At 39.9% G+C, this 9,221-nt stretch overlaps 1 long non-coding RNA gene across 2 annotated transcripts; it reads right to left on the bottom strand.

The window, feature by feature from the left end:
• Window positions 1-223: 223 nt before the first annotated feature.
• On the bottom strand, window positions 224-8,340 carry LOC124060562. Of its 2 annotated transcripts, XR_006843591.1 has the most exons (4): window positions 8,308-8,340; window positions 5,450-5,555; window positions 2,655-2,713; window positions 224-2,491 (listed from the first exon to the last, which is right to left on the bottom strand). It is a non-coding gene; the product is annotated as an uncharacterized LOC124060562 (long non-coding RNA). The 2 variants fall into 2 exon arrangements; XR_006843590.1 differs by lacking the exon at window positions 8,308-8,340 and having other exon boundaries at window positions 5,450-8,224.
• Window positions 8,341-9,221: the final 881 nt, after the last annotated feature.

The raw sequence follows: 9,221 nt of genomic DNA, 5'->3' as shown, positions 1-9,221 counted from the left end.
AATATTCGTAAATGAATTTTGCTTATACAGGACAAACCAAAGCATCAAGTGTTTTTTTTTTTTTTCTACAGCAAACATCATGGTGACACATTTAATTACTGAAACCTTGGCTGAAAACCTTTCTGAATATTTGCTCTTCCTTATATATTTTAGTTTGAGATAATGGTCTTTAATGATGTGTAATATAGGTTTAAAATAGCTGTGTTTTTTTTGTTTTTTTTTAAAAAAACAATTTAAAATGGAAATTAGTGATATTGCACATCTCAAGTGCTATGCTGCTCGGCTATTTTGAAAGCTTACAGTTATGACCCATGTGATGCGTAAATGAAACTGAAAGACAACGTCAGAGGGGTTTTCCTGTTGCACCAGCACTGTTATTCATTTCTGCTGGTCAGTGGTTTTGATAAAGAATCAGATACTTTTCATACTAGACAGGATGGAAGCCTGCAGAAACAAGCATATAATTCTCAAAGCAGATTAAAGTAAGTCAGTGCTTAACGCTGTTTATTTTGTGAGAAAACTTACCATTTACAGACTGAACCAAACCACTGATAGCAGTGTCACAGCATTTGTTTGTAGTAGAAACATACAAATAAGCTTAGATGACACATGCAAACAAGTGTCACATTATAGAAATTTTCTTTAGCTTATGAAAAGACAATTGATTCAAATTTGATCTGCAATTATACAGAATCTCAAAAGTATTTATTCAAAATGTGTTCTCGATTGGGCGTGCTGGCTAAGCAGTTGGCTTTCACGAACTACTATTCATAGTAATTTTATTTAGATTACATGCCTCATTTTAGATTAAAAAAATTGTGAAATTAAATTTTAAAATTTAAGGGTCATTTAACCTCAATTGTTGAATCTTATAAATGTGGAGGCAAGATAAATATTGAAAAATAAAAAAGAAACATTTTGTGGAAACTGTCATTGTCAGTTGCAAGCTGTATTTATTTATTTATTTGTTATAATTATAATTATCCACTGTGCTGACCTCTCAGACAGCTTTTTAGGGTTTTGTGTAAACTCCATACATTATTTTGTTGTTGCTTTTATGCAAAAAACATTTATATAAAATGCCATACAAAAATGCATCAGACTACTCCCACTACAGCATTTCAGTAATTAACAGTATATTTATGCATGACATTATTCTCTAGTAAAGGTAGTTATTTATTTTGGTGGTTGTTCAACAGTGGGGGCCATCATATTCAGTCTTTCAAGACAAAGATTCCAAAGTAGTGACTGGTAAAAATTGTTTTTATTTGAATGAATTTACTGAATTTTTAAATAGCTTAGATATGACTGTTATATCCATCCTCATCACTTCTTCAAACAACCAAAGAAGAATGAAGGAACAAAGACCAACTATATCACTGAGGGTTGAATTGGTGACAGTTTATTTGATAAAATAAAAACAACACGATTATCACACAATATTATAACAAATATGCAATTAAGATCTACAGCTTATTGGCTCTTGAATGATTTGCCAAAAAGTACATATGATGCCATTCCAACATATTTAGATAGATAGTTAAATATTTAGTTGTGGTTCAGCTTATTGTCTCATCATGTTCAGTTGACAATTTTTTGTCTTTTAATAACTAAATTCTTTTTTATCCAAAAATGTAAATTACCATATTGGAATGCATCTGTTCATATTCAACATATTCTTGCTATTTATTTTTCATGCAAAATGTACAGTCATTGGTAAATGATAAATCTCTTATCACACCCTAGAAGCAATGCGAACCACATATACTCATATTTTCTTAAAGGTCATTTTCTTCCAACTATCTCTTACATCTTTTTTCTTCTTCCTCTGTTGTTGTAACCAGACTCAGACCTCTCTGCCGCAGCAAGCATGATCAAGATGCAATCTGAACTGCCTGTCAATTCACACCGCCTGTGTGTGCCTGTTGTTGTTGAGGGTGGGGGGCAGGCAGAGAAATAAATAATGCCATCATCAGCATATCGAGACGCTATTCCCTTTGACGTTCAGATGAAATCTGGGACACAGTTGCATTCATCGTTCAGTGAGCTCTTCCACACAGTTAAACCCACCGACAGCAATGAATGTTGATTGTGACCTTTGCTGTGGTTTGGAAGCCTGAAATATTTTTTGTTTGTTTTTGTGGAGGACAGACACAGTGCTCTTTGCATGACTGTTCAAGGAGTCAGTGGCCATGTCTGTGTGCAGGTTTCCGCGTGAGTTTTATCCTTTTTTTTTTTCCTTCTTTTGAGACAATGAGTGACAAAGGCTGGCCACAGGGTACAATCAACGGTCGATGGTTTTTTCAATTTAGCTCAAACTCACCGACAGCGTTGAATGTTCACTGAGGCGAGTACAGACCTGATGGTGACCAGGGATGACAGTCTGCTTAGAGATGCAGAGGGAGCAAGTCTTCTCTGTGGGCGGAGAGCCCTCTAACTCTCACCCTCTCTCGCACTAAATTCCTTTTTCATTCTTTGAGCTGGAAGGACACTGAAAAAGTCATGAATGCTATACTTTGATGACGCTATTTTTACCATCTAAGCATATCAGATAACTACAAACATCTATATTCTTTTTACATCAGTTATGTTCTAGCGTTTTCAAATGCATAACAAAATTGCTATTTAAATTGCTGATACATATATATACATACATATAAAACTTCAGTACTTATTTCTGCTTTCAGTCCGCTTTATTTGCACCTAGTGTTGGCTAGAGAGAAGACAAAAAAGAGGATTAATATTAAGGAATGAACATGCAGATATATATAAAATGCAATATATTATTAGATTATTAAAAGAACTTCTTTTTTGCCCTGTGTCTGGTTTTACCTGTTCTTCAGTCATGGTGATTTCATCAAGAGCAGTATGCACTATTAACTTCTCTGACACATGGTCATTATGACACCAAAGACAATGTCAGGGTATGGGAGCACATTTAATTTCTCCGCAACTAACAGTTGAAGGAAGGAAGTCATCTTGAAACTCCTGACTCATAGCGGGTTTTAGTAAACACAGCACCTGGGTGAGGCTGCAGCCAGTCATTGTATACTGTATTGAAGCACAACAGCACGGCCCCTAGAGAAGAACAAGCATGCCTCAAGGGCTTTATACAAAGTGGAGGGGTGGTGGTGGGGTGACGGGGTGAAGAAGACATCAGTACGAAACCATCGACTCACCCAGATAAACAGCGGCTGTTTTTTCACTATGATGTGGCAGTGTGGCTGTACTCGGGTGTTTTTTTTCCCTTTACGCATTAATACCAGTAAAGGAACTGGCCGCCATCTTGTATGAAAGGTTTTATTGCACAGTGCTGAATCATGGTTGCTCATCATGAGAGAAAAAAAAAGCAGTCTGTGAGAAGCAGAAAAATCAAATACCACAAAGCTGCTGTAGCAATTAGATAAGGCGTGACAATAAAACTGTGGCGGTGAGTCAAAATGTGGTTGGATGATAAATACGGTTCTGGGACTCTTTTACAGTGTAGGATAAAGAGTGACTAAGATGATGTGGTGGATATCTCATGTCCTGCCAAACACTAATTTCACAGAGAAAATGTAGAGTTGAAACTATGATTCTGCTAGCCTTTACTATTAAGCAAAACAAAACGACTATTTCTGTTGGAAGAGATGCTTTTCTATGATGTCATTTCCTGTGTATCTTAGTTTATGTAGCCTAATTCTTTGTCAGTTGTGAGCAAAAATCTCAAAAAGGAGTCAAAACTCAAAATACCTTAAACAAAAAAAAAAATTGTTTGCTAGCTGCTGACATGTCACCCAAGCTTGGACCAAAAAGCACAGTCCTTGCTGCGAGGGATACCGCTAACTCGGCCTCTCTCTCTGTTCTCCCGTGATTTGAGTGACAGTGTTGGAATTGACAGAAGTGGATGAGGGGGAATGTTGCTTTATAAGGTTTTCTCTGACCGCAGGACGAGGGTGACAGTTGGAAGAAAGATCCGGGACGAGAGAGAGAGAGAGAGAGAGAAGGGCCCTGAGCTGACAACGTGGCCCTAATCTGAATGACAAGGTCTGCACATCAGCCCTCAAACCAGCCTGGCCTAGGTGGGGGTGGGAGTGGATGATGAGGGAGTTAAGGGGGAGAGAGGAAGGAGAAGGGAGAGAGTGAGAGGAATAAAAAGAGACAGAGTGGGGAGGAGGGATAGGACGGGCAAGGGTGTCCTTCCTTCAAACATGCTGGCCTTAATGGCACGGACAGCTCTGACATTTAACCACTGAATCATTTTTAGATAAGTGGATGTGTTAGTTTGTGTGGGGAGAGCTGTGACTTGTAAAAATTTCAGGAGGTGTTTTTTTTCTGACTAAATATGAAGAGCTTTGAAAAAAAAAAACACAAATAAAACTGAGCTGAGGAATAATGGTGATAACAACTTCAATTCATGGACAAAGGTAGATGGTAAATTGCAGGATAAATTGGGAAAATCTAGGCAGAATACAAGAACTGATAGCTCTCCCTTATTTAGTTAACTACCATTGAGGTTCTCTTAAGCAACAACATAATGCTCGGTAGGAACCCGGAACTTTAATGGGCATCTCCCAAAGGGGAATTACTAAGTTTGTGATACAGGATGCCACAGATAAAGGACACATATGCCGAGCAGATTGTGAATGAAAGAAAGCTATAAAAACTTAAAAATGAAAATGCCAAAGCTACTTTAAGGAACATCAACAACAGCAAACTTGCAGAACAAGATTGTGTAATGGATACTGTCAAGTTTCACAATTACTACTGCGAACCCTGTCAAAACACCCCAGTAATTCCAGAAAGACGCATCACACAGGAGGTGATCAAATTACCCCAAAATAACAAAGGAACCATCTCTTCTCAATAATACAGTAGCGTGTGAATGTGTTGTTCTTTTCTGATTCAAAATATATCCTTTCATCAGCCTTTGTTAAGGGAGAATGTTGAGCTAAAAATACGTCCAACCAAAAGAAGGGGACAGTTTTTGTGCTACTTTTTGTCTATACAGGAGTACTTTTTCTCACCGTCCTCTAACATGTAGCTTTACATGATTGTGTCACCATGAGGATAACTTTACAAAAGCAAACTTTTGCTTGGAATAAACACAGATGAAATGAAAAATTGAATGAAATAAATGAAAATTTATCAGCTTTTTAAATATTTTAGGGCACAAAAGGCATATGGGGAAAAAATGCAAAAAAAAATAAAGAAAAATGCCAGCCAGTTTCCAATCAGTCTTTACGATTTGGTTTGTGTGAAAACACTTCAGTAGAAACCTCACTTTATGTATGTCTCTCTCTCTCCTCCCCCCCATCTATCTCTCTCTCAGGAGGGGGAGGAAATTCCTGGCGAGGCTGCTGTGAGTTGTTGCTCTCTGCCTGCAGGTACAGACCGGCCTCCTCTGTCTGCCTGTCTGCAGATATCATACCGCGACGTGATCTGTTTAGCTGCCTGACTTAATGCTCACCTGCTCACGCACTCCAGCTCGGTGTGTACGTGTGTGTGTGTGCGTGTGTGTTGACTTCTTCCGTCTCCTCGCAGCTGGAATGGTGTCTCTCTCTCTATCTGCTGCCCTGAGATTACAGACACACACAGAAAGAGAGATGGACTTGTACTGCACTGCGCTGACAAGATATTTACTAATTTAAACACTGTTAATCTTCTAGCAAACAACATGCAGTCAACAAGAAAACACACACACACACTGAACTAGGATGAGAGGACCAGATTATAGTAATTGAGGCGAAGGAAGTGAGAAAGGCAGGATCGTGCATGCACTGAAACACGTACATAAAACATCCTAACATTTGAAAGCATTTACCAAAACCTGTTTCAAACACGGATTTCCATCTAATTTCATCGCATCTATGCACAGCTCGCTTCGGTTGAACAAGGGGTTCGATTCCCCCGAAAGTGGACGCTTTCCCCTGTGTTGAAGGGTTTCGGATGGATCGTGTGCCAAGTGGCGTTTTGTGTAGTATTTTTTTTTGTTATTTCATCCTCAGGTTGTCAAGGCGCTGACAGATGCGGGCTGACGTGTACAACCACGCTCACAAAACACACACAGACACACTTGAGTAGGGGTCTGAGTCCAGCTGGAGGTGGTCTCCTGCCAAACCTGCAGGCAGGCTGACTCTATTCATATTCATCACGCACACACTCATTGAAACTGACATGGCACACAAGCACGCACACGCACAGCTGGGGGGGAAAAAAATATCTGCTGGTGAGTAAATCAATATTTCAAAGGAAACCTCCAACCCAAAAAATTTATAATGAGAAACTATTTTGCGGCCTCTGCTGCAATTCCCTGTCTTTGACTTCTTTTTCTGCTTTTTTTTTTAAACCACCATCGCGAAACATATCTGCACTGTACATCTGAAGAAAGGGGATGGCCATTGAGAACAGAACAACAGAGGTGGATGAAGATGAGCAGCAGTGAGTAATGGCGTGAGAGAGGAGTGTACTGAGCGAGGGGAAAAGGGAAGAGAATAATAGCCAATAGGCAGGGCGAACGAAGGGAGCGAGAGAGCTGGAGGAAGAGTGCATGTCTGCCTCTCTCGCTCTCTCTCTTCACTCACACGCAAAGCAGAGAGAGACTCCGCAGGGTGCCAAATAATAACCTTCCTTGTCATTATCATCGCCCAGCCAAAACGCACTCCACTCCTCCTCCACCTCCTTCAGTTTTCAACACAATCATTGCCCTATCGTTTACACTGTGCTGCTAAATGGGAACATCAATAGACACATCCATTAGCAGCGCGACTCCTTTCCTCTCTGATTCTTAAGTGCTTGAACAGCCGGCAGACACACACGAACACACACGCACGCACACTTCTCATGCCGCATTTCGGCCGGCTGCTAACCCAGCTAGCCCCGCGCAGCCAAGGCCAACCTGATGGAGTGTGTCATTACAGCTGGTTAGCAACACGGCTGCTTTGAGGGAGGTGCTGTTAGTTAACCTGAAGCTACAAACCGAGAGGAATGGGGCTGCTTTTTGATTTAAGTAGTTTTCTTACAAGCAGCGATCAGAAAATTTCCTCTTGCATTTGTGTATTGATTTATTTTGCTCATGTCTGTACTGCCATGCTTTTAATATCTTTGCAGTGTTGTTTTTGTTGTTGTTTTTTTAATGGATCTTCTGTTTTTGGAGGCTGGTACTTTGACTGTAAGACTGTTAGGCAGGAGAAAGATCTGCCAAACATCAGGAGTTTAAATCTTAATTATGCAAAAAAATTAAATAATACTAATTTGTAATAGTAGCCAAACTCATAAGCACTGGTTTGTATGCTTACTAGATATTTAGGCCTTTAGACCACCTATAAACACACAGATCCATCACAAGACCTTAACCTCTATTATCCTCTATTTTAGAGAAATACTGTTTTATTTATTTATTTATTTTGCTTCCTATAAAAACCTGAATATATACTGGACAGGTCGATGCCAATTATTTACATTTAGTGTTTACCTATAAACTATCTTGAATGTAATTTGCAAAGGCCGTAAAAAAAAAAAAATTAAGGCCAATGTTATTTAGAATTGCATTAATATCTTGTTAACCTCGGCCTGAGCTGTAGTCTCCGCCACTGTGGTTGCAAATTAACATTTAATCAGTTGGACAATTTAATGAACATCAAAATAACCCCCCTCCCGAACTCATTCAAAACAGTAGTGGAATGAGAAAAACGATAAGAAGGGACACGAAGGGCAAATGCAGCGGGTGAGAGGGAGGGAAAGTTTCCCACAATGCAGCCACACGCGTTGTAATTTCTGCGTGCATGTTTTTTTGGATGAAGGGCGAAGCGGGATGCTGGGAAGCCTGGGAGGGGCACAGGGTGGGTATTGGGGGTGGGGTGTGGGGGAGGTGGGGTTGTGGGCTGTGTGGTGCGGTTGTTAAACCTGACTTGTGGAGATCGCTTTTGACTGATGGGAATAGAAATAAAAAGGGCGTTATGTGAGGACACACACACACATACACACACACACACACTACTAAAGACATGCATGGCACATCCAATTACTCCTTGTTGAAAGTTACTAAATTAAGATTTGTTCTAAGATGAGATATCCAAATTTGATTTTAAAAAAAACATCATTTTTATAGGCTATTTAAGAGAGCTAATTTTCAGTGTGTATCCTGTGATGTTAAATTACTGAATTTTTGAAATTTTTTGAAATGACTGAATTTAGAGCATTTTGGAATACAAGTAGTTTGTCTTTAAATTACTCGAGTAGGAAACAGCAGAAGTTAATGAGATTTTTTTTTTCCCCTCACATTCACACCATTATTATCCCCCTAACTCGGTGGTCTCTGATTCTTACCGTAAGAGAGATGTGTGTGTGTGTGTGTGTGTGTGTGTGTGTTTGTGGCAGGGTGGTGGTAGACCGCAGACAGACTCTAGGTGCCGTTGTATGTGTGCGAGTGTGTCTCCTTCGTGTCTGGACCTGGACAGAAAACAAGCAGAGGAGAAGAAAGCACAAGATAAATTCAGGTGTTGTTTGGTAAACCATGTTATTAAATGTCTCTCACACACACACACACACACACACACACAGAGCGTGGTGTGCACTTAAATTATTCATCAGCTCTGACTGTTGTTTGTAACAGTATTTGGTGTAATAAGTCTGCACGTCATCCCCTCTAAAGAACTCACACATGATTTTATATGTACAACAAGCCTACTCACAGCCCAGTTCCTATATACACTCTGGGTGGTCCTGAGAAACAATGACAATGAGCCGTCAAGTGTGTACATTAACACATGATTCATCTTGAGAGAGAGGAAAAAAAAAACTTAAGGTAGGTGGTTTAAAGAAAAAGAAAAGAAAATAAAACTGTGATGCCTCATGAACAAGCTGGCTAACACAAACATATGGAATCAGCCTTTGAAGCCACTTTGCAGCCAGATAAACACGCACAGTTGATTCTGTGTTGCGATGGCTGCCATGTCTTGTCTAATAAAGCCAAATTGTCACTGATGTGCTTTTATGTGGTGCCCTTAACACAATAAAGAATTTGGGGATAATGACAGCGCTGACTGTAATGTATTATATAGAGCTGGGAGTCTGACATGCCCACAGCGTGATGAGGCTGGAAGTGATGTGCACTGAGACAGAATGAATTATCAAAAAGAATTTCTGAGCAGAACTTCTTAAGTTGACCAGATGGAAAAGTGGGGGGGGGGGGGGGTGTGGGGGGCAGAGTCAGTTCAACCTGGAGATGTAGCAGAGAGCAG

Source organism: Scatophagus argus, chromosome 6 (assembly GCF_020382885.2).
Source record: "Scatophagus argus isolate fScaArg1 chromosome 6, fScaArg1.pri, whole genome shotgun sequence".
Classification (NCBI taxonomy): domain Eukaryota; kingdom Metazoa; phylum Chordata; class Actinopteri; family Scatophagidae; genus Scatophagus; species Scatophagus argus.
This window is presented reverse-complemented; position numbering and strand designations above follow the sequence as displayed.